The sequence below is a fragment of the Eublepharis macularius genome, chromosome 14 (genome assembly GCF_028583425.1).
Source record: "Eublepharis macularius isolate TG4126 chromosome 14, MPM_Emac_v1.0, whole genome shotgun sequence".
NCBI lineage: Eukaryota > Metazoa > Chordata > Lepidosauria > Squamata > Eublepharidae > Eublepharis > Eublepharis macularius.
The window spans coordinates 64,057,757-64,082,800 of NC_072803.1; the positions used below are offsets into that span (position 1 = coordinate 64,057,757).

The following is a 25,044-nucleotide window of genomic DNA, read 5'->3' on the forward strand; positions in this document are numbered from 1 at the left end:
GCTGTATCAACCAACAACGCCTACCCCATCCCACTCATCCGAGATCTTCTCAACGTCGTGGCTCAAGGTAAAATCTTTACAAAATTAGATTTGAAAGATGCTTACTTCCATGTTCGTATCAAAGCCGGGGACGAGTGGAAAACCGCGTTTAATACACCCCTTGGACAGTATGAATACTTAGTTATGCCTTTTGGATTAACTGGAGCCCCATCTGTATTCATGTCCATGATAAATGAAGTACTACATGAATTTCTGTATAAAGGAGTAGTGGTGTATCTTGATGATGTGTTAATTTATTCAGAATCGGAAGAAGACCATGTACAATTGGTCAAAAAAGTCCTGGCAACCCTAATGAATAACAAACTGCCTATTAAACTGTCCAAATGTGAATTCCATAAAACTGAACTCACTTACCTTGGATACTGTATATCCCAAGATGGCTTAAAAATGGATCCAGCCAAAATACAGGCGATCCAAGAATGGCATACTCCCACTACCCGTAAAGAACTGCAATCTTTCTTGGGATTTGCCAACTTTTACTGGGAATTTATTGCAAATTTCGCGCAGATCGCGCTTCCCCTGACGGAACTGTTAAAAACCAAAGACAAAGGGGATCAAGCAAAAAAGCCCAGCTCCAAATTACTGTGGACACCTGATTGCCAAATAGCCTTTGAACGCTTAAAAATGCAGTTCATAACAGAACCCATTCTCCGCCACCCCGATGAAAATTACCCCTTCATAGTGCAGGTCGACGCCAGCGATACTGCAATTGGGGGAGTGTTATTGCAAAAGGGGGAGGACGGGAAGCTTCGACCTTGTGCATTCCTATCGAGAAAATTTTCTGAGGCAGAAAGAAATTGGAATGTGTGGGAGAAGGAAGCCTTTGCAGTAAAGGCAGCCCTCACGAATTGGCGACATTGGTTGGAGGGGGCACACCACCCATTCGAAGTTTGGACAGACCATAAAAATTTGGAAGCCCTCCAAAGTCCCCGCCGATTAAATGCCAAACAATTACGGTGGGCCGAATTTTTCTCCAAATTCAATTTCACTTTGAACTACCTCCCGGGCAAAACTAACTTTCTTGCAGACGCCCTATCGCGCATGCCCCAACATAAAAGCAAACGGGAGGAGACTATAGATACAGTCTTCTCACCTACGCAATTGGGAGGTGTGGTAACTACACGCAGCCGCACAATCCAGCCCCTTCCGCACAACCAAGAATGGAAATCGAAACTTAAGGCTGAGGTGGAAAAGGAGGGGGATAAAGCGCCCAAATCCAAACTGAATCAATCCCCGCAGGGGGATTGGTTATCAGGAAATCGCTTTTATGTGCCCAACAGTCTGCGAAAGGAGGTTTTGCAGCGGTGTCATGATGCCCCCACCGCAGGACACTATGGTTACTTGAAAACACTACATTTAATACAACGGCAGTTCTGTTGGCCGGGCATGCGCAAAGACATTTCCCAATACGTAGCCTCCTGCCCCATTTGCCTCAGCGCCAAAACCCGTAAGGGAAAACCTCCGGGTCTGTTGCAACCCTTGGAAACGCCCAGTAGACCTTGGGAGATGATATCCATGGACTTTATCACTGATTTACCAGTATCCAAGGGACATAACTGTATTTTAGTGGTAGTGGATCTGTTTTCCAAGCAAGCCCATTTCATTCCCTGTACCACTATACCCACCGCTCGAAAACTGGCAGACCTATTCCTAAAACACATTGTAAAATTACATTCTTTTCCGTCCAAGGTGATTTCGGATCGCGGCGGACAATTCGTTGCCAACTTCTGGCAGGAGCTTTTACAGATGTTGAATATTGAGCAAGGAATCAGTTCAAGCCACCACCCGCAAACCGACGGGCAGTCGGAAAAAACTAATCAAATCTTAGAGCAATTCCTTCGTTGCTACATTAATTTCCAACAAGATAACTGGGTAGACCTCCTTCCTCTAGCAGAGTTTTCATACAACAACAGTGTACATGCATCTACAGGGGAAGCCCCTTTCAAGGTTGTGTATGGGGCCCACTTCAATCCTTTTCCGTTAGATGCTCCCCCTTCCCTCGCACCGACTTCACCAGATGTATCTTCATAGTGGGGGGAGGCAGTCCAGCAATGGGCTCTCATTAAAAAACACCTAGAGAAAGCCAAACAGGATTACAAAAAGTACGCAGATCGCCATCGTGCGGCCGAATGGAATTTACAACCAGGAGATCATGTTTATATATCCACCAAGAATTTAAAACTAGCACAAGTCAGCCGCAAACTAGCGTTAAAGTTCCTCGGACCTTTTACAGTGCGCAAAGTAATCAACAAAGTGACTGTTGCTGTAAATTTACCCAAAAATCTTCGCCATGTCCATGACACCTTCCATGTTAGCCTGTTGAAGAAGGCTCCAACAGATGAGAAATGGCACGTCAAAGCTCCACCCATTCCAACTTTGATAGATGACCAAATACACTACGAGGTACAACAAATATTGGACTCTAAAATCAAACGCAATCAGTTGTTTTACCTCATCAGATGGAAGGACTTTGACTCTGGGTTCGATGAGTGGGTGAATTCTGTACATGTTCATGTTCCTAGACTAACCAAAGCTTTTCATACTCGCTATCCATATAAACCTGGGGGGGATTTATTTTAAAGGGGGCAGAATGTCAGGTTCAGTGTGTATATGAGCTGTACTGACTCCATTTTCTAATGCTTCTAGTGTTTAAGTGCTTTCTCCACAGGTGCACAAGTTCCCAAGCAGACTTCTAACCGACAGAGATTGTTTTGTCTAACAACGTTCCACCCAAGATTGGCCTTGAGAGAGTCCAGCTTCCCAAGTCTGAAAGATGTTGTTTTGAGAACTGTGCGGGGAGGCTGGTTCGGCTGGGAACTGTTACTTTGTACCTTATGCTTTTCTCTTCATTGGTAACAATGCTCTTGTACCATCCTGAATCTCCTATTCAGGCCAGTGGACTATAATGAACTATTTCTGCAGTAAAGTTTCCTTATTCAAACAATGGACTCTTGTTTGCTAGTAAAGGAGAATCTGTAGGAAAGACATTATCTAGCCACAGTCTGACAGTCTTTCATATAGTAGGATCAGACTTTCATTGTTAACCAAATCCTCCCTGACCAGTGTTACTGATGCTCCTGTATTTAGAATGCCTGAGCCCCCATACCCCAGTTTGGCCCCTAGGGGACCTGGCACCCCTAGTTCTAGTGGGATGGCAACAGGAAGTGACATCAGCATGTGACATTGGTGGCAAGGGCTCACCATGTGCTAGTAAATCCCCCATCCCACTGGTTGCCAGGCAGACATGGCAACACTGGCCATGACATCACATCTGGGTAAGTGCCTGGAAGTGATGTCCTGGCACTTCGGTAATTCCCTAAATCTCTATGGCCCTTACCACAGAGATTTGGGGGAATTCCTAGATCATTGCAGATGCTGGGTGATCACTTTCAGATGCTCACTCAGATGTGACATCCGAAAAACTAGGCTGCATCCTAGGACATGGTGGGGACAGGTGTGCCGGTGTCATGCTTATGTGCAATGTCACTTCCACCATAAAATGAAGTGACATCATCACTAGGGTTCCCAGTGGCAGGTAAACTCCAGGCGATCTGCAGGAGGAGGCAAGCTGCCTGGTAATCACCTGCCACCCGCCAACATCCTAGGCAAATTAATAATAATAATAATAATAACATTCGATTTATATACCGCCCTTCAGGACAACTTAATGCCCACTCAGAGCGGTTTACAAAGTGTTATTATTACCCCACAACAATCACCCTGTGAGGTGGGTGGGGCTAAGAGAGCTCAAGAGAACTGTGACTCGCCCAAGGTCACCCAGCTGGCTTTGTGGAGGAGTGGGGAATCAAACCCGGCTCTCCAGATTAGAGTCCCGTGCTCTTAACCACTACACCAAAATGCACAGTGTGTGTGCTTTTAGCCAGCACAACAGCATCACTTCCTGAAGTCACATCATTGTACTGGCTGTGGGACTGTTCCCACACTTTTGGCAGGGCCAATTTTTAAAGAATCGGCTCTGTGCAAAGCATGGGAGCGCTCCTGCTGTCAGCACAATGACGTGTGCTTGAGATACAAAAGCACAGTAAGTGATGCCCTCCTCCCTCCATCGGTTGCTAGGAAGACCTGGGATCCCGAACTCTTTGGGGCGATGTTCTAGGATTTGCCCCCAAACTTGTTTTGCACTGGAAATTATGTTGCAGTGGTGGCATACACACACACACACCTGCACTGTCCTGTAAAGCACTGGCAGGGCATGGGAGCAACTGTCAGGTTTCTCACAACAGTGGAAGACCTGGCCCTCCTACTTCCACCTCATACTTTATCTGATTGGGATGGACCAGGGAGGTATAAAAAGGTGCTTTCTGCTATATTCCAAGAACTAGCCTCCCTCATGACCAAGAGTGCTCAACTGAGGACTTGGTGAGCCTAAGGTGTGGGGGGGGGGCTTGTTGGAAGAGGAGGATTTAACACTGTCCCTTTCGTCAAGTTTCAGAGGGGGACAAACCAAAGAGAGGTCAGGGCACTCTGTTTACTGCTCTGACTGTCCTTTGATATGTAGACTGCTATTCTCAGGATTTCCTCCTCCTGACTTCCTCCCTCTCACTTTTTCTCTTCCTGGCATTGTTCCAGGCAACACCTCTCTCCTTCTCCTCCCTCCATCTTGGCAGCATGGATGCAGGCCTTGTCCTGCCATCCATGTCCATCCTTAGACTAGGTAAGTAGTTAGGATCTGTCTCTCCTCCTTTCCTATCAGAGTAGGGAGTTCCTACAATAAAGAACTTTCATTTCTTTTCAAAATATAAAGCAAGTGTATGATTTATTATTTCCATTCCTGCACACACTCCAGCCAGCAGAATGAGCTCACAACCGCCTATAATCACGCTTCCTATGCCAAACAATAGACTTTGCTAACAGCCTGAACATGGAATCCTTTAATTAGATTTCTGGGGCCTACACAACTATTTATTTATCTGGGCTCAGGTTTACTCTGACCTTCTTAGGCGCGCTATGCACTGGGAGATTGGCAATGCAATTGAAGCAAAATTCTTACCCTTAGACCCAGCAAGTACTGAACGTGGCCACCCTGTGGAGGCAACTAACTACCTGGATCAGTGCTGGAAGACAAGGGTATGGAGGAAGAAAAAACAGGGAAATGAGTCTATGTTCTTCTTGCTTTGAAAGCTAATCCCCAGAGGATCTCCGGAGAGCAGGGCTGGCACGCCTGTGGCTGTAAGCAGAGAGGAGGCTTGTTGCTAATGCAGGGAAATCAGAGGGGCATGTTAGCTTTGCTCTATTAGCCAACAGTATACTATGCGAGAGGGGGGGGGGTCTTTAACATGTCTCCAACCGAATCAGAGTTTCCCAAATGAGAAGAGAGCAAGGATACAACACAGACCTGGACATAAATTTCAGTAAGTTTTATTTGAATCATTCTGCATAGGTTACATAGACTCTAAGTATCATGATACAGCATGGTCTTAGCATTGCAATAGCTTGATCATCAATACAGCAAGGACAAGACATTGTGAATCATCTTACCAATCCTGGAGATGTCCCAGAGATTCTCGTTGATGGAAAGAATGGGTGAGCACCTTACCCGACCTGCAAGGAAAAGGAGAGAGCCAGCAAGGAGGTGTTCCTTCCTTTCTCTCCTCCTAGCTTCTTAGACTCCATGGTTTTCTTGCTCATTCTTATACCGTTTTGGCTCACATCAACCCATTCAAATTCACCAATGAGATTCCTCAGAGTCATTCCTGGCATTGGAAATCACCTAAAAATTGCAGCATTTGCAGATTTTGCGCTGAGATCGTGACATCTGTAAAACGGTCAGGTCACTCTGATCCCTTAGTATTTGCTATCATTACTCATATGAATATCATGTATCAGCGAAAATCCCCTAGATCTTAGCTTATTGCCATGTCTTCATTCAAAGTTCATTTAGACTCCATTTTGTTTGGTTCAGTATATCTTTGGTTCCTTATGATTGAGGCTTATGTGATTGATATATGCATGGTGATTGCTGAGTTATTTCATGTAGAGATATAGTGAGATTGATTGAGCTGTGAATATATGGATATATGCATGCATGTGTATATGTTTTCCAGTAATGCAATCATGTAATTAGTGTCAGCGTGATGTTACAGCCAAGACAGTGTCTCTAAGTGTCTCTGAATGGTTTGAGCTGAGTCTGAAATCGGTCAGTCAGTGATTCTTTTCCTAAAACCAAAAGCTCTTTAAAAGAATCTCTCTTGCTGTGGATTTTCCTCATGTTCCTTTCTTTAATTGTGTTCCCATGATTGTTAGTGTGTGCATAGTGTCTTCCTTCTTTGGACATAAGAATAGATGTATGAATTACTGTGTTTTAACGTCTTTGAATCTTAAAAGAGAGAAAAGTTATCCGTTTAAAGCAAACCTCTGAGTTTTTGGTCTGTCAGCCCCTCCTTTTCTGCTAGGTTTCTGTGACACTGAGCGTGATCAGGTTCTGGCCGACTGACAAGATACTGACCTGCTATCGATTTTTGCTTCTGTACACTGGCTAATGCAAACAGCAAAAGCAAACATTTCGTCCTTTCTCGTTCAGAATATGTCATATTGGAATTCGTCCAGGTGAGCATAGCTGTGTGTCAAGTAAAATAGTTTGGTGCTTTCCATACTTAAAATGGATTCCAGGATCTCAGAAAATAGGCCGGTTTCACTCATACAGGAATACAACAGGCATCCCAGCCACACAACAGACGGGTCGCTTAGCAGCCTCCCTTCTGTCCTAAGGGACGCTCAGAGGGAAGGGCAGCAGTTCTGTCATTTGTTTCCCCCTCAGGGCTTTCTTAATTGTATAAAGCAATAGTAGGTACTCAATAAAAGAAGCCATGTCCTCCAGTTTGCAGGATCTGAGCAAGTCTGTTAATGAAAGCACGTTTTGCAGGCCTCTTATTCATAGGATCAGCCCAGGTTGGAAGCATCTTGACAGCACATAACACACACACACACACACACACACAGGTACTGGTAGCTTCAGGTTGAACAAAGGAGGGGGGAAGGCAAAGGGAATGTTCTGCTTTTTTCTTCTCAGCTCTTTGTCTGCACAAAATGGTCCTCCTCCAAGCTGCTTCCTGACCCCACCCCACTGGGACAATAAAAAGAGACAGCACCCGCAGCCTGAGATTGAACAAACTTTTAAATACGGAATTCCTTCTTGTTGCGGAGCTATGGAAGGCTGAGCAAGCCCAATGCATTCCCCAATGGCTGGATCATGCCATGTATCTCTCAAGTAGGGAGACCAAGGGCCCCTCCTCCTGTACAATTTCTGCTGCAGAAGAAGAAGACATTTTGACAGTGGCAGCTCCTCAAACTGAGGGAGAAATGTCATTTTACCCTATAGGAACTTCCTCTCTTGCCCAGAGGCACCACAAGAGTCCTCTGGCAAGGGCAGTGCCGCGTAGTGGACAGAAATAGGATCCAGTCATTGATCGGCCATGATGCATGTTGGTGACTTTGGGCCCATTGTTACCTGGAATGGTCTCCTTGAGAGTAAATAGAGTGGGGGAATTAGCAAGAAAGGAAGACAGCTATGCAAGAGGCTGGTAACCATGGGATCTTGTTCACCAATAATTTACAGAATCCTTTTCCAAGGATACACACACGAAGCCAGTGTTCTTAAATAAAGGATAATTTTATTTGAGGGGCAAATGCACATACACACAAGATTGCACACAAACACACAAGAGGTCTTGGAAAAGCATATCTTGCCAGACCAACCTGGTTTCCTTCTTTGATCGAGTGACCAGCTTACTGGATCGGGGGAACTCTGTTGATGTGATTTATCTGGATTTCAGTAAAGCGTTTGATAAGGTCCCCCAGGACATTCTGATGGGCAAACTGGAAGACTGTGGAGTGGACTATAGGACAGTTCAGTGGATAGGGAACTGGTTAGAGGACCACACTCAAAGAGTGGTGGTCAACGGCATTTCATCAGATTGGAGGGAGGTGTCCAGTGGGGTGCCGGGTTTTGGGCCGGGTTTTGGGCCCGGTACTTTTCAATATTTTTATCAATGATCTGGATGAAGGAGTAAAGGGGCTGCTCATTAAATTTGCTAATGATACCAAATTGGAAGGAGTAGCAAACACTCAAGAAGATAGAATTAAAATTCAACAAGACCTGAATACTCTGGAGAAGTGGGCAGCTGTGAAGAGGATGCAATTCAACAAAGACAAGTGCACAGTATTACATCTGGGCCACAAAAATGGGAAGCACAAATACTGGATGGGGGATACACTTCTGGGCAGTAGTATATGCGAAAGGGATCTTGGGGTAAGAGTGGACTGTAAACTAAATATGAGCAGTCAGTGTGATGCGGTGGCAAAAGGCTAATTCAATCTTGGGTTGTGTCAAAGGGGCCATAGCATCGAAATCGCAGGAGGTCATAGTCCCTCTCTATACTGCCTTGGTCAGGCCACACCTGGAGTATTGTGTGCAGTTCTGGAGGCCTCTCTTCAAAGAGGATGTGGCCAAAATCGAGAGGGTGCAGAGGAGAGCGACGAGGATGATCAGGGGTCTGGAGACTAAGCCCTACGAGGAAAGGCTGAGGGCCTTGGGAATGTTTAGTTTGGAGAAGAGGAGGTTGAGGGGGGACATGATTGCTCTCTTTAAATATTTGAAAGGCTGTCATTTGGAGGAGGGCAAGGAGCTGTTCCAGTTGGCAGCAGAGGGTAGGACACAAAGCAATGAGCTTAAATTACATGCACAAAGGTACCGACTGGATATTAGGAAGAACTTTTTCACGGTCAGAGTAGTTCAAAAGTGGAATCAGCTGCCTAGGGAGGTGGTGAGCTCCCCTTCACTGGCAGTTTTCAAGAAGAGGCTGGATGAATACTTGTCAGAGATGCTTTAGGCTGATCCTACACTGGGAAGGGGGTTGGACTAGATGGTCTGTATGGCCCCTTCCAGCTCTATGATTCTATGATTCTATGAATAGATTTGAGGGATTGCAAGATGATAATTACCTATCCAGAGTGCAGGGAAGTCTGTTGGGAGAGAGCTTCAAACGCTAGTGTTCTTGGCCAGGAGAGCAAGAGGCTTAGGGCAAACCTCAAGGGAACAGCGCTTTGGATCCGATAAGCATGTATTGAGGGAGAGAGACTTAGGGAAGCAACCCTAAGGGAGCAGCAAGGAAGTGTGCACAATTTGAATGGGGCCAGGGCACTACTTCTTGTAGAGTAAAATGTGCACTGGGAGAACCTACCTAGCTGTTAGAACAAAGACTCCAACGGTCAGTTCCTGGGACCAACAAAAGGTTTGATTACCTTGATTGGTAGCTGCTGGGGCGTGTGAAAGAGAATGCAAAACTTGTTCTAGTGCTGCATGAAGGGGCAGTTAGTTAATGAAGTCCTCCAGACTTCATTAGCTAAACTGTAAATGCTTATGAATGTCATTTGATTAGCTCCTCAATCTCATCATGGGAGGAGGGAAAGGAGTGTGTTAAGTGGGAATGACTCTGCGAGACCTTTGTTGCCCTGGATTTCTTAGGGGCTGGGGAGACTGCAGATCCACTCACCACTGATCACTCCACATTCCTATGTGGCATTCCATTCATGCCCGGATCTCCCGGGCGGGACTCAGCAACTGTTAGCTGGAGGTCCTCTGGCTGCAATGCAAGCTGCCATTTTAAATCCAGAGGCCTGGAGCCATTTAATATCACATGCCGCCATGTTAAAATGTCTATTAAAGATGGTGGAGGCCAGGCTGACTGCTTAGTACACCGTCATCACCTCTCAGTCCAACGCAGGGCCAGTGGCACTGCAAGTCTTCAGCTGAGTACGCGCAGCATACCAGCGTGTCATCAGTGAGGTCTGGCTAAAGGAGGAAACTGAAAGGGGGACCACCACCACACCCCAGGCCAAAGGGGGGCCAGACCCATGATACTGCCTGAGCTGCCTGGAAGAAGGGTGTCACCAAACAGCTGACCCATTCAAAACATTCAGAGCCAGAATGTGGTCCCCCAAGCTGGCTCACACTTCTAAAACTGAGATGAAAACATACAACAACAAAACCTTAAAAGCAGCATGTTAATAAATAAATGATTATTCACAAGGCAAGTAGAATCCAGAAAAATGCCCAAGGCTGTTATCAATAGTGTTAAAAAGATCAAATACAGGCAGAGAGAGAAAGAGAAAGAGTACGTCACACATCTTCAACAAAATCAACCAAGTCCTTGCAGTGAGGGAAGATAACCTTTAACTTGGTGTTGGAAACTCAGCCCCAGATGAATAGAGGGTGCTCCATAATCAAGGTGCCACAACTGAAAAGATCCTGTCTCTTGTAACTGTCTGCCTTACTTGGGGTGGTGGTAGCCTGGACCATTTCACCGTAATTTAACCTAGAAGTGATCCAAATGTGGATAACCATGGCCAGATCCTGCCTCTCAAGAAAGCCAGGCAAAACTGGTTGAAGGCGTGGTGCACAACAGAGGACACCTGTGTCCAACAGCACTCCGTGACTGTGAACCTGGGCCACACATCTTACCTGCCTATGGAACATTGCGAGAAAGACCCGGAAGACAGCGTCTTCTCGTGTGAAATCGTGCCAGGAAGACGCTGTTATCCAGGAGTTTTGCACAATTTCATGCCTTCCTGGCGTGATTTTGTGCGAGAAGATGGCTGTCTTCCGCGCGGTGTTCCGCAGGAAAGATGTGTGGAAACAGCCCCCGGTCTCTCAGGAGAGTGCAAGCACCCCCCCGCCCCCGGGCTGACTGATTAACCAAGAGCACCCCTGTCTTATTTGGACTGAGATCACTTTATTGGCCCTCATCCAACCCATCACCATCCCAAGGCACCAGGTATGACGCGAGAGTCCCACTGCAGTTACGCATGGAAGGGAGCTGAAGAAGAGAGAATGTTGGTTCGGGTGCTCAAGTACTCATTCTAGTTAGTTGGATTACCCCCATCCGCAGCTTCCTTAAATCATCTGCAGCATTTGATAATCCCTAGGTTATTGGAAGTTAGGAAGTGAGAGAGACTCACCAGGTAAATAAAGGAACGGCAATGAAGCAGAGGCCAAGAAGAACACAGGTGGTTGCTTTCTGACACTTCTTCTTGCCTGGGTTAGAACAAACAATAAACAAAACCTGGCTTTTGATCACTGGACGTAAATGCAGATCAAAGATGATTAGGCCATAGATTCACCTGTGAGGGGGGTCTACTCACATAGGGTCTTGGATTCTCAGATAGACACTATCTTTTTTCAGTTGGAATGCGGTGGAACAGAGTTCCGGAACCTCTTGAAAATGGTCACATGGTTGGTGGCCCCGCCCCCTGATCTCCAGACAGAGGGGAGTTCAGATTGCCCTACGCGCCGCTCAGAGGGGTCTCAACTCCCCTCTGTCTGGAGATCAGGGGGCGGGGCCACCAGCCATGTGACCATTTTCTCCAAGGGCAACCCACTGAGTTCCACAACCTCTTTTCCCGGAAAAAAAGCCCTGGTCTATCTGACCCAGAAACTCACACATGCATGGATATCAATCCCTATGTCAGACTATGGAATCCCAGTTATCTAGAGTTCGTCTCCCCACTTCTGCAAGAAGCACAAGGTCTCTTGGTTTCAAAAGGTTTATTGGAAGATTATGCTCAGGATACAGGGGTCCATGATCCAAGGACTTGAGGCCCTTGGCTGAACTAAAGCTTTGTTGAGAATGACACACAAAATGAAAGTAACAACACTTCAAACACCCCTTCCCAGCCTCCCCCCTTAGTCCTGTCTAGAAGGCCTGGGAAGGCGAGGACATCAAGGTCGGCCGGGCTGATAAGAGTTCTTCGTTCCCATGGATATAGGCGGCCTGGGCAGCACCTGGGCCTGGAGGGAGAGAACTAAATAGCTACAGATTATAACAGGAGAACATGGCGTAGCTGTGGCTTGAGAACTGACAGTCTGACACCCTATTTCCTATGGACAGTCATTAGTTTCCGTTCATGTATCGAGTTCATTCCTATTTTGGCCTTTTGATGATGCCTTGTGAAAATAGTTTGGTTGCTGGAGTTGCCATCCTTACAGACCCTTCCCTGGTCTATATAAATTAAATTGCTCAATTGGGTTAGAATGATGGTGGAGACGTCCTGCGGTTTCTCACACTGGCAAAGCTCATTAGGATAACAGAAGGAAGGACAAGAATTCCAGAGGAACAGCTAATATAATCAAGTTTTGTGGGACCTCGCAGGATTTTATTCTTGCGGGAGCTTTCATGAAGTGCTTCTAGGCTCATCAAAATGGTGTGCGGAGTAGCCAATCAGCAGCTGCCGCGATGCTCCCATCCTACTCTCAGTAATTTTGCCTTCCTTTTGCATATCATCCTAGCTCTGGATGACTCCCCCTCTCCGAGATGCGTGGCTCTTTGTGCCAACATCTTTGCTCTCAAGCCGAAATCTGCAGCTAATGGAGTCTGGGACCTCTTTTTCTGTGGAGGTGTGAAAAACCAACATCTGCAAAACTGCCTTCTTCTCATTGGCAATTCTCTCCAGAAATGGAACTGCTCACCAGCATCACGGTGAAGTGGCAAACAGGAAATCCTGTGCACATTTTCCATGGCACTTGGAAAGGGAATGTCTGCCCAGTAATGTGAGAAGTTCTGGTCAACGGGACTTTCAGGACCCCTTGAGCTAATGTAAGAGAAGGCTGGGGAAAGCTTAGACAGATTGTGTTGAGTGGGATACTCTTCTTTTGCTACTTGCAACTCCAACTGCTGAGTGCGCTGTCTTGCTTGCTCTGTCTGCTCATGCTCCCACCTCCATTTCGTTCTTGGATTCTCTGATGCCCTTTTCGCAGTCTCACCTTGCTCCTGATCATTTCAGAAGTGAAAGCTCATTTATTTAACCCATTGTTGCTTGTTTCATTGCACACCTCTGCACTGGGGCTGGATTTTGCTCCAATGTTAATTATACGCACAGCCCTCTTCCATTGGAAGAAAGTTCTGATTGGAAGAAAGATCCTTACCTTATTGTCAGGGTCGGTGCCAGGCATTCTGGCGCCTGAGGCTGGGGGCAGCTTCAGGGCTGTTACCCTCACGCGCACCCGGACAACATGATGATGTCACATGCAGTGGCATCATCATGTGGCATGCTGCTCCGAGCCACCCCCATTGGCACGGCAGGCAGCTGGGACAACACACGGGTGGTCTCCCACCCCTTCCGCTCAGTTGCCCCCGCTACCCCGGCCGTCTGCCACGCCTGGCCCACAGCTGTGTGCAAGCGGTGGCGGCAGCACGGGGCAACTAAGCAGGAGGGCTGGGAGGCTGCCTGCTCAGACTGCTATGTGCTGCTGCCACCAGCACGTGTTCCCGGCTGGGCGCAGCAGCTGCGGGCCAGGTGCAGCAGGCGGCCGGGGCAGTGTGCGGGCAGCTTCTCAGCCCTCCCGCTCAGGCGCCAGTGGTGCCGCCACCAGTTCTGTGGTGTGCGCCCCCATCCCTAGCACCCCCTCCAGCGCCTCAGTGCTTGAGGCAGCTGCCGGCCCTGCTTATTGTACACATCACTTGTTTTGGATAGTTGTTAAACTGCCAAAGCAACCAATCACCAATGTTTTGCCTGAGAATGTCGCATGCCCTCCCTGCCAGCTGGAGTGAAGAGGGTGGAAACAGAGGGGGCAGGTGCAAGGCAAGAGCCCCCCGAACACCACCAGTGGAGGAGGTGCCCCCATCCCCTGGACAGCAACTCAGATTCCAGGGGTGCCCCTCTCTAATTCCATTTGTTGTTTCCTTGTTTGTTTGTCTTTTGCTTGTTTGCACAGTGGACACCTAGTCCTGACAGCAGCAGGGCACTCATCCTCAGTGAGGCAGCTCCAGATCCACGCACCACAAAGCCTGCATGGCCCGCTGCTGCCTGCGTGCCACCACAGCCACCACCTGTACATCATCACAGACTGGTGGCAGCTACCTGCTGTGTTCTAGCCTGCTTTTGGTGAGTTACAAAAAGGAGGAAGGGAAGGCTTTGGGGGATTTCACTCCCCACCAACCACCTGTCCCTTCATCACATCCCAAGTAATGAATGGTGTTGGATAGCACCAAAAAAACGGAGTTGCACTTATCTGCAACTGTTGCCTATCAAGCAATCTGTGCTGGCACTCTTTAGCAATGTCTGGCCATACAGAAGTTTCCCAGAGCTTTCCAGAGCACAAGGAGCACTCCCTCTCCCAACATACTTTGCCACACTTCCTGACACATGATTGGGGGAGTACTCCTTTCCTTGGTTTTCTGTTTGCTGAAGTTGGAGAAGCAAACAATACACAGAGAGCTCATAGTGGGAAGGAGGGAAGGACTGGGAACTTGCACAGCAGAACACTCAACGAACTACAGTTATACGGCAAATTGCAACACAGTTTCCATTGTTATGATTTCTGTGCAGTCCTGCACTAGGAGAACAGCAAGGTGACTTACTGAGGAGGCAAGTGTGAAACTCTCAGATGAATAAATTGCAAAGAACCACCTTGCAAATAATTTGGAATACACTGGGAAGACCACTGAGCCCAGCAAATCAGATGGTAGCACACTGAAGACTGGATGTGAGGACTTTGATTCTGAGCAGCCCTCATTGTTAGGAGACAGCATCTGGTCCAGAGATGAAGATACTCATTTGGAGACACAGCAGTTGTATCACCAACTGCATCATCAGGGAAGGTTCCAGTGAAGGGGGCGGTTGGTCAGAATCAGAGGTAGAATGAGCAGGGGGCTTAAACCAGAGCTCAAATTGGTGTAATGGCAATGTGAAAGTCCAGGTGAAGTTGGACCCAGGAATTCTGAATCAGAACCAAGAGCATAGAAGGGTACATTTCTAGGTCATGAATTACTAGTCTGACTCCTCTGAGGGGAAAAATGGATGTGGATGGGCCTCACCCGAATGGCTGCAGAGCCACAGGAGGCATAAAGAGACCAAGCATGATAGGGCTGTAAGCAGTCAGCCCAGCCTCTGCCATTTTAATAGCTGCTTATGATATAAAAATCATAAGCCACTGAATATAATGCATTTCAAATCACATTAACAAGCCACCCAGCTGAGCAAAGCATTGCTGGCTCCCATCTGGAAGAGTCAAACATGAATGGAATGTGAGTACATGCCAAGTTACTGGGTGTGATTGGCTCCTGCCTCCCCATGCTGCAGATGTGCTATCTTTGACAATAAAGGCACTCATGGATCACCACCCTGAACATTCTAATCCTCCCTCTTCCCATTGATTAGATCCTGTCCTGCCATCAAGGGCCATCAATCAGCTCTGATAAGTTTAAAACTGTTTATGGGAACAAAACTCTAAATTCATCAGTCAGCTCTGGGAACACTTAATTAACTACAGTTTCTTTGTAAGGCACCAAGAGCAACCAATCTAATTCTTTTTCACACCCCAACAGCACCAATCAGGGTACTCAAGCCTTTTGTCCATCCCAGGAGACAACTATTAAGGTCTTTGTATTTATGGCTGAAGTCACTCTCCAGCCCCAGGGTCTGATTTTCCCTGTAAGAATCCTGTCTCTGCCCCAATAAAATTGAGCAGTGTGGTGGGTGCCTACTTTGAATCGTAGCTCTGCTCCCTTAGATATCTCTCTGAGCCTTGCCAAAGACACAGGGCATTCAAAGCCCTCTTCCTCCATAGACTACTCCTCTGATGGTAACTATCTCCCAAATCCCACACTCTATTCCAACCTCTGACTAATTTCCTGGGACTCTTATGTGATTGTACAAACCATTTATTTGCCTCTTATGTGTGTGAGTTTCCCCCTTTAAATAAAAACTACTCTTTATTTTGAACAACACTTGTCTCGTCAGTTTTCTTGGGGAGGGGACCCCATAAAAATTGGTGGAGATCTTGCTTGCTTACCCCTCTTGCATAGCCTTGTCCTTGCTGCTAATTGCCCCTGCTCACAAGGAGACCAATTCTAGTAACAGGGCCTACCATGCCACTGGCAACATAGGTGTGTGCAACAATCTCAGAAGCAGGCCAGTCCTTAAAAATGGCCATGATGATCCTTCTTAGAAAGGATATGTAATGTTTTGCCATATAGTTCGTGCTTTCCTCCCCCCCCCCCTTTGCTGGTTACTGTGGTTAAAAATACAGTCCTCCAAAGTAAGAAGGAGGGAGGCTGGATGGGTGAGTGATGCATGTGGAGCTTAGACAGTAGTTGTACCTGAGGGGTGGAGGGAACTGCATGCAGAAGGGAAAGTCTGCGTGCAGAAGGGAAAGTGGCCAGTCAGTCTAGTTCAGGGAGTCAGCCTACTCCAGTCCAGTCATTCTGCATGGAAGTCTGTGAGTCTTTCTACACAAGGCATCTTACACAGGGATGCTCATGTGAAAGATCTTACACCGAGACAGTTTTGTGTCGTGGTTAAGTGCACGGGACTCTAAACTGGAGAACCGGGTTTGATTCCCCACTCCTCCACTTGAAGCCAGCTAAGTGACCTTGGGTCAGCCCCACCTACCTCACAGGGTGCTTTGTTGTGGGGATAATAGCATACTTTGTAAACTGCTCTGAGTGGGTGTTAAGTCATCCTGAAGGGCAGTATATAAATTGAATGTTATATTACTACTACTACTACTACTACTACTACTACTACTACTACTACTACTACTACTACTACTTGTTCTCCCATTGTGGATACATATGCACTGCTAGAGAGACAAAATACACTTGAATGTAAGACCACACAAAAAGTAAATCACTTGAGCGTCCCTGTGTAAGATGTCTTGTGGGGGAGAGGAGAGTTCTGTTACTCTGTGAATCTGTGTGTTCTGCTTTGTGGATGAACTCAGCCTTTGTGGCAACTGAGGGAAATAAGACCTTGTGACTAAGATTATTATTTTTAGCCTAAGTAGCAGCAGCATGGAAATTAGTCTTTCTGACTGGTTCTGTGAATAAACATCTGTTTTGAAACCACCAAGCTTATGAAACTATTCTGTGAACCTCTACTCACAACCTGAGTTCAATCCCAGAGGAAGCCGGGTTCAGGTAGCTGGCTTAAGGCTGACTCACCCTTCCATCCTTCCAAGGTCGGTAAAATGAGTACTCAGTTTCCTGGGGGGTAAAGTGTACATTACTGGGGAAGGCAATGGCAAACCACCCTGTAAAAAGTCTGCCAAGAAAACGTTGTGATGCAACGTCCCCCCCATTGGTCAGTGATGACTCGGTGCTTGCACAGGGGACTCCTTTTACCTTTACCCAGAGCCTTATAGCAAGGTGTCATTACAGGAGTTACAATATGCAGGCCACAAATGGGGGCAAAACGTCACAACATTGAAGGAGCTGCAGCAACAGAAAGGAATGGCCTCAATCTTGATCTTCCCTCAGATGGAATGGTAGATGGATTGCAAGGTGATAATTACCTATCCAGAGAGCAGGGAAGTCTGCGGGGAGAGAGCTTCAAATGCTAGTGTTCTCAGCTAGGAGAGCAAGAGGCTTAGGGCAAACCTCAAGGGAACAGCGCTTGGGATCCGATAAGCATGTATAATTTGAATGGGGCCAGGGCCCTACCTTTATAGGTAAAATGTGCCCTGAGGTGGGATGGCCCACCCAGCTGTTAGAACAAAGACTCCAATGGTCAGTTCCTGGGGTCCAACGAAAGGTTTGATTACCTTGATTTGTAGCTGCCAAGGCATGCGAAAGAGAATGCAAAATTTGTTCTAGTGCTGCACAAAAGGGTAGTTTATTAATGAAGTCTACCGGAGCGAAGTTGATGAATTTAGTTGGGGAATGTATCTACCCAGGAACGAACTGTAAATGCTTATATATATCATTTGATTAGCTCCTCAGTCAAGGACAGGAGATCTCATCACAGAAGGAGGGAAAGGAATGTGTTAAGTGGGGATGACTGCAAGACCTTTGTTGCCCTGGATTCCTTAGGGGCTGGGGAGACTGCAAATCCACTCACCACTGATCACTCTGCATTCCTATGCGGCATTCCATTCAGGCCTGGGTCTCCCAGGTGGGACTTAGCAACTGTTAGCTGGAGGTCCTCTGGCTGCACTGCAAGCTGCCATTTTAAATCCAGAGGCCTGGTGATTTTATATCACAAGCAGCCATGTTAAAATGGTTATTAAAGATGGCGGAGGCCGGACCAACTGCTTACAGAGCAGGAATAGGCAGAACAGGAAGGGCCACAACCAATGACACCTTTTCCTTATGTCTTGACTTGGACTTTTTAAAGGGAGGCTCAGATTGGCTCCTGGAGATTTGTGGATGGAAGGGAGGACAGTTCGGTGGGGATGTGATGGCACAGCGTGCATCCTCCAACGGAGCCATTATTTTTATGGGAACTGATCTCTGCAGTCTAGAAATCAGTTGTGATTCCAGGAGATCTCCAGGCCTCACTTGAAGGCTGGAAAAACGACTGCAAACTGAGGAAGGCGGAGTCCGAGTAAAATGCACAAAGAGAAGCAGTTGCCTCCAACCTCAGCTCTGATGGAAATCAGTGACTCTAGAATGGTCCTCTGAGGTCTCACTGGAGCTCTGAGCAGAAGGAACATCCAGGTCAACGAGAGCTTTCTCTCAAAGAGCCACTTTCAGAGCTAAGCTACAAGTGATGCCTTACACAGGTTGGACACTTGTCAGCTTCTCTCAAGTTTTGATGGGAAATGTAGGCATCCTGGTTTTACAGCTTGGCTCTCCATTACAGCTGCAAGATCAGTATGCCTACATTTCCCATCAAAACTTGAGGGAAGCTGACAAGTGTCCAACCTGTGTCAGGTGTCACTTGTAGCTTGGCTCTCAGGTATGAGATTCTATCCTTGCCCCTTTGGGGCTCAATTGCTTGCAGGTCAGGCAAGCAGCAACATTGTGAGTTTCCCCCAGCAGATGGAGCATAGCAAATGGTTGCTTGTTTGCACCAACTGCATGCCACAGGCTTCTTAAAAAGGGCTTTTGGAGTCACCCCACTGAAGTCATGACGCATTTATTTTAAAATTTCACAAGTATGTGTGTGAGTATATATATTTTAAAGATTGAGAAAATGAAAAAATGTGGTGGCACAGAAATAAGGGCATACCCCCCATCAGGTGATGCAGAGGGGGGAGGGTCAGTGTATCGGAAGGGAGAGGGCTCCTTATGCTCTGCAAACTCCTCTGTGTCTGTCCAGCACCTGTACTATTCCCCATGTGGAAAACCACAAGGATGAACCTCAGCTGTGCCTGGAATTCCTTCCCAGGTGAAGAGCATGCTAGCCCTTTGCCTTTCCACTGCACGATGCCTTTTGCTGCAGTTCCCCTTGCCCTGGTACATATGGCCGATTTCAGCAGCTTGGCTGTGGGGGGGGGGTGGTTCATTGTCCGAGGTGTTTCCCACCCTGCCCCTGAACCACAGCAGCATCCAGCCCCTGTCAGCCACTGGGACCTTTGCAATTTTTTAAAAAGTGAGCACAGACTCTTGTTATATCGATATCATGTTATAACAAGAGGTGTGTCAGTCTGATTCCTTGGGGTTACCAACCATGTCCTCCAGCACGAGGGTTGCCAGGCCCCCTCAACATCCCGGTGGGGGATTGGGGCCCAGCACTTACCTGCAGGGGGGGGTGACATCATCACGCAGCCCCTGGGAGCACACCAATGCTCTGCAGGGGCTTGGATTGAGGATGCTGCAGAGTGCGGAAGTGCTCCTGCCCTCCATAGTGGCCCAAAACGTGCCCATTTCAGACTGGATCAGGCCCGTTTGGGGCCCGTTTTGGCATGGATCAGGCCCATTTTGAGCTGCTGCAGAGCGAGGCAGCACTCCTGTGCTCTGCAGATGCTTGAAATGGGCCTGATCCACGCCAAAACAGGCCCTAAATGAGCCCGATCTGGGCCAAAAAGGGCCTATTTTGGGCTGCTGTGGAGGGCAGGAGTGCTTATGAGCTCCGCAGCAACCCCAATCCAGGCCTGAACCGGGCCAAAATGGGCCCAATCCAGGTGGCTGCAGCACCCGAGAGGGCGCAGCGCTGCATGGGGAGTGTTCCCCTGCTGGCCAGGTAAGCGGGGGCGGGGGATCTCCCACCCCCGGTGGGCGTCTGGTATCCCTATCCAGCACCCTTTAGCTCTGTCTCACCTTCACCCCTCTCTGCCTTGCTCCCCATGTCTCCTCTGGCAGCAAAGTAGAGGTCATCCTCCTTGGCTGCCCTGCATCCTGCCTTTTAAAGGATTTCCTGTGGGCTGGCCAGCCCCAGGCTTGCCTCATGCCCCATGAAAGGGGGCTTGATCCCACTGGATGAAGGCAAGAAGGGTGGTTGGGTTCTTGGCCCAGGCCTTTCCTTCCTGTGCCATTCCTACCAGATCCAGGCTAAGTGGGGGCCGCTGGCCTCATCTGTGGGAATGGCAGTGGGCACGGCTTGGTGGTGAAGCCCCGCCTCTCCGCTGTGCTGCCCGGAGGGTACTGCCAGCAATGAGTGTCTCCCAGCCAAGCCTTTCTGTACTTCCTCGTTTGCTCTCAGGTTTGCAACAATTGCTCCAGCTGTCAGCAAGGGTTGTAACCCCTGCCCAGGAGCCTCCACCAGCCCAGATAAGTTCGGGGACAGGGACTGCAACCCAGACAAGACATAACAGGCTCTCAGAATCCCCAGCTTTCATTTTTTAAAAAGTATGTTTCTAGCAGCTATCCTTTTGGAGGTATAAGGAAAAAAGCATATATCTGCAATTGAATTGAAGACTGACTTCTTTAAAATGAAAGCTGGGAATTCAGAGAACTTGCTACAACTCTCCTTTTCCTGGTAGGTCAACATATTGGTATCCCTTTGCCAAGACATAAGAGGAAAAGGCTAGAGACTTACTCCCAGCTTTCATTTTAAAGAAGTCAGTCTTCAATTCAATTGCAGAATATGCTTTTTTCATTATATATCTCCAAAAGGATAGCTGCTAGAAACATACTTTTTAAAAAATGAAAGCTGGGGATTCTGAGAACCTGTAACACATCTTGTTACAATGGTATAGCAATACAACAATATTCTATTGCCAGCTTATTTTTTTAGATGTTAAAATGGGTCCCAGTAGCCCAGGGGAGGAAATGACCACAGGACAGATTTGGGAAAATGGCTGCCGTGAAGTGGGAAAATCCAGATTTTCCCACCATACAGAATCCATCCAGGCTTTACTGCAATCTTTCCCAAAACATCAGAGCAAGAGAAAGATGGGAGAAAAACTACGGAAATCCCAGGAGGTGCAGGGATATACCCCAATGCTGCAGGGAAGCAAGAAAAAACCTGCTTCCCGATAACATTAAACACAGGGCAAATAACACACATGGAAGTCACCCCATGCCGTGGCTTATGCTGCTACGCTCAGTTGGGGTGTGGTTATAGGATTGCTTCCACATGTGAGAGGTCTGGGTTCTAGTCCAGCCTCCTCTGATTGTTTTGTTGCTGATTGGCTTGTTGGTGGCCAAAAGGCACCTTCTTGCCCAGGTGTGATTTCAACACCTGGGCCCTGACCCTTGTTTGCCACATTGGTGCTTCCCCCACAGTGAGCTCTTGGGTAATTGACAGGGATGGCTTCTGTGAATATGTAGTTCTGTGTTAGTGTTGCCAAGTCTGGGTTGGGAAATTCCTGGAAATTTGGGGGTGGAGCCTGGCGAGGGCAGGATTTGGGGAGGGACAGACATAACGCCAGAGTCCACCCTCAGGGGAACTGATTGCTGTAGTTTGGGGAGAAGTTGTTACTCCACATCACAGGCCCCACCTGGAGGTTGGCAACCCTATGAGTGCAGTGCAGTTGCTGTGCCCTCAACTCCTTGGAGTTAGGTCTCCCCCCCCCCTTGTTCTCTCTCTGCTGACAGGGCCCAGCATACTCCAGGGCTTTTTTTCAGCAGGAACGCAGTGGAAAAGAGTTCCGGAACCTCTTGAAAATGGCCACATGGCTGGTGGCCCCACCCCCTGATCTCCAGACAGAGGGGAGTTCAGATTGCCCTCTGTGCTGCTCAGTGGTGCGGAGGGCAATCTCAACTCCCCTCTGTCTGGCGATCAGGGGGCGGGGCCACCAGCCATGTGGCCATTTTCTCCAAGGGCAACCCACTGAGTTCCACCACCTCTATTCCCAGAAAAAAAGCCCTGGCATACTGACTAGTCAGACTGGTTGCGCACCAGTGCTGTGTCAGCTTTGCCACTGCGCCCAGACCCCGAGGTTCAGTTGGGGCTGCTCATATCATCAATAAGCCAATTAGTCCCATTTTATATGCTAAGTTACGATGACTACCAGTGATGCATTTGATGTTGTTAAAGAAGTAAAATAATTTTGGCTTGATAAGAAAGTATTACATATATTTCAGATGCCTGCTGCATTTCCACTTTTCTGCCCCATCCCCACTTTTTCCATGGCTGCACATTTTCCAGCATCCCCCAGATTATCTGCCTGATCTCCCCTCCTTCTGCCCATCTTGTCTGACTGTGTTTTCAGGCCTGGAAAGATCTCCCTTCTCCACAGCTTGCCATGGTTCAAACGCTCCCCCAGCCTTACCCATTGTGTGCAAGGATGCTTCCAGCCTCCCAGTCTGTGCAGCTCTGCTGCTTCTTGTCACGGTGTGGTATATAACAAATTAGGGCGTGTACTTGCTTGTGATCTGCTGAGTCCCAGGAGTGAAATTCTGGGCAGGTCCAGCCTGCTAAATTGTTATTATCTGGAAGTCTCAGCTTCTACTGACATTGCGCTAACGCAAAATGATAAAAGCAGAGTATCGGATTTCAGGCTTTAAACAACCCTGTTTTTGTGGCACCCTGTGCTCATCTGGATTACAGGAGAGGGATAACAGAGGCCTCATTATCAAGGGTGGGGGGAACAGCCTGGAGCTCCGTCCCCTTGAGCCCATTGCCCAGAATAGGATGTGCTGGCAACCTAGAAAACAGCCACCTGCAAGAGAACTTCCTCTCCTAGGGAGCTTGCCTATGGTTTTTGCTTTTGATTGATTCATCTGCAGATTTTTAGTTTGCAGAACTGAGGAGGGGCTGGTGCTGACCAGGGTGGGCAGGGCAGAAGAATGCTGTACTACTAATTTACAAAACAAATAAAAAGTGAAAACAAGCTACACTTTTATATGCTGAGTTCATAGTCTGCAGCTATGCAGTGATCTAACCTTAACAAACCAGGATTAAACTGCTACACAGTCTGAGCGAGCAGAACAACACCAGCAGCCAGAGAGAGCACCCAGTCCCACAGAGCAAAGTTTGCCCCCCTCCCATTACCAAGGATCCCCTTCCTAGACGTGGACTGTCTGCTCCAACTCCATCTTGGCTAAATTCACCTTGGCAGCCATTTTAGGAGCTAGCAATACTTTACTTTGGCGAAGTGTCTCTTCTTAGGGCCAAGCTACAAGTGACGAATGACACTTGAACGGCAAGTGAACAGACTCACGTGTATTCCTCCCTGTTCACTTGCGCTCCACTTGATCACAGTGATCACACAGTGATCAAGTGGAGCGCAAGTGAACAGGGAGGAATACATCAATTTCAATTCAATTCAAATACCTTTAATGGCATACAAGGAATACGTGAGTCTGTTCACTTGCCATTCAAGTGTCGTTCGTCACTTGTAGTTTGGCTCTTAGTCAGGCTATGCTAGTGAGTGGCCATAACTTTGAGTGGAAGACTGATTCACTGATGTGACATCTGCACGCCTACCCATTGCCACAGGGGCTTACAAAGTTAGGTGCCCACCTTGGTCTACCAACGTAATTTTTGTCAACAAATTCAAGTCTTCCGACATGCTGAATCTACCTGTAATTATTACTATCAAGCTGCCAGGTGGGCTTAATTACTTTTACTGACCTTGTCTGAACGGTTTCTACCAGCCTGCCTCCCAGTCCCTTTTGTCCACCCAGGATATTCCCCTGCCTGGATGCCATCACCTTTTGTGACATTTAAGGCAGGGCTTTTCCGGACACTGGACTTATTCTCGATTTCTTAGCAGTTGATCCACAAGCATTGGAATCAGTTTGGGCGTGGTTATTCCACATGTCTGCCTTCCCCGTGCATTCTCACTCTTGTGGAGTCGGTTTATTTTCTTCCTCATGTGCCTCAGATAATCAGGACTTTCAAGCAAGGGTGCTGCCGTCATTGGTGGCGGCACTGCATACTTACCTTTTTATTTTTTGTGCATGCTTATATCGATAGATTGATACAAGGGTGATTTTTTAAATGATAAATGATTTTTAAAAAGACTGAAAATGAACACACTGCTTGTGTTTGCAAGGGGAAACCTAAAAGGGGAGTAGCTTCACTACTCATCCCATAATCCTGCCCTCCATGATCCAAACTGGAGTGTGAGGTCTGGACTGAATCAGAGAGCCAAGCTACAAGCGACGAATGACACCTGAACGGCAAGTGAACAGACTCACGTGTATTCCTCCCTGTTCACTTGAGCTCCACTTGCGCTCCACAAGTGTTCCACAAGTGATCAAGTGGAGCACAAGTGAACAGGGAGGAATACACGTGAGTCTGTTCACTTGCCGTTCAAGTGTCATTCGCCGCTTGTAGCTTGGCCCAAAGGCAGAGGACAGCCCCAGTGGTACAAACTAACTTCTGTGGGGATAGAGCCCAGAACAGCTATGTCCCTCTCATACTGCGCCACTTTTTCTGGCACTGGAAGTAGCTAACCCTCACCTAGGGCAGCAGGCCTTTTACATTTTTTTTTTTTAAATTGGCAATTACCATTGTAATGATAGGTGTAGCAGGTTCTCTGAAATCCCAGATTTCATTTTTAAAGTCTTTCCATTGCACAGAGATGCCTTTTTCCTTATGTCTCCAAAAGGGTAGGGGCTAGAAACATACTTTTTTAAAAATGAAAGTTGGGAATTCAGAGAACCTGCAGCACATCTTATTACAATGGTTGGTCAATATAAAAGTGATGATTAAAAAACAAGATTGAAAACAAAACCAGGAGGAGGGGAGGTGGGAGGAGGAGCGGTTTGCCAGTGATCAAAAAGTGGCTTAGAAGTGGGCGAGACAAACAAAATGGAAAGAAATATAACACACGAGGGCGGGGGGGAGGTGTCTCAGAAATGGTAAAAGAGGTTAGGATAAAAGTGTTCTCAAAAGAACTGGGGGGGGGGAGTA

The 25,044-nt window shown here is 47.6% G+C and overlaps 1 long non-coding RNA gene across 1 annotated transcript in view; it reads left to right on the forward strand.

The window, feature by feature from the left end:
• Window positions 1-5,346: 5,346 nt before the first annotated feature.
• Window positions 5,347-25,044, forward strand: part of LOC129342166 (uncharacterized) — a 200,717-nt gene continuing 181,019 nt past the window's right edge. The window contains exon 1 of the long non-coding RNA XR_008598206.1: window positions 5,347-5,432. This is a non-coding gene — a long non-coding RNA (uncharacterized LOC129342166). The remainder of the gene's footprint in view (window positions 5,433-25,044) is intronic.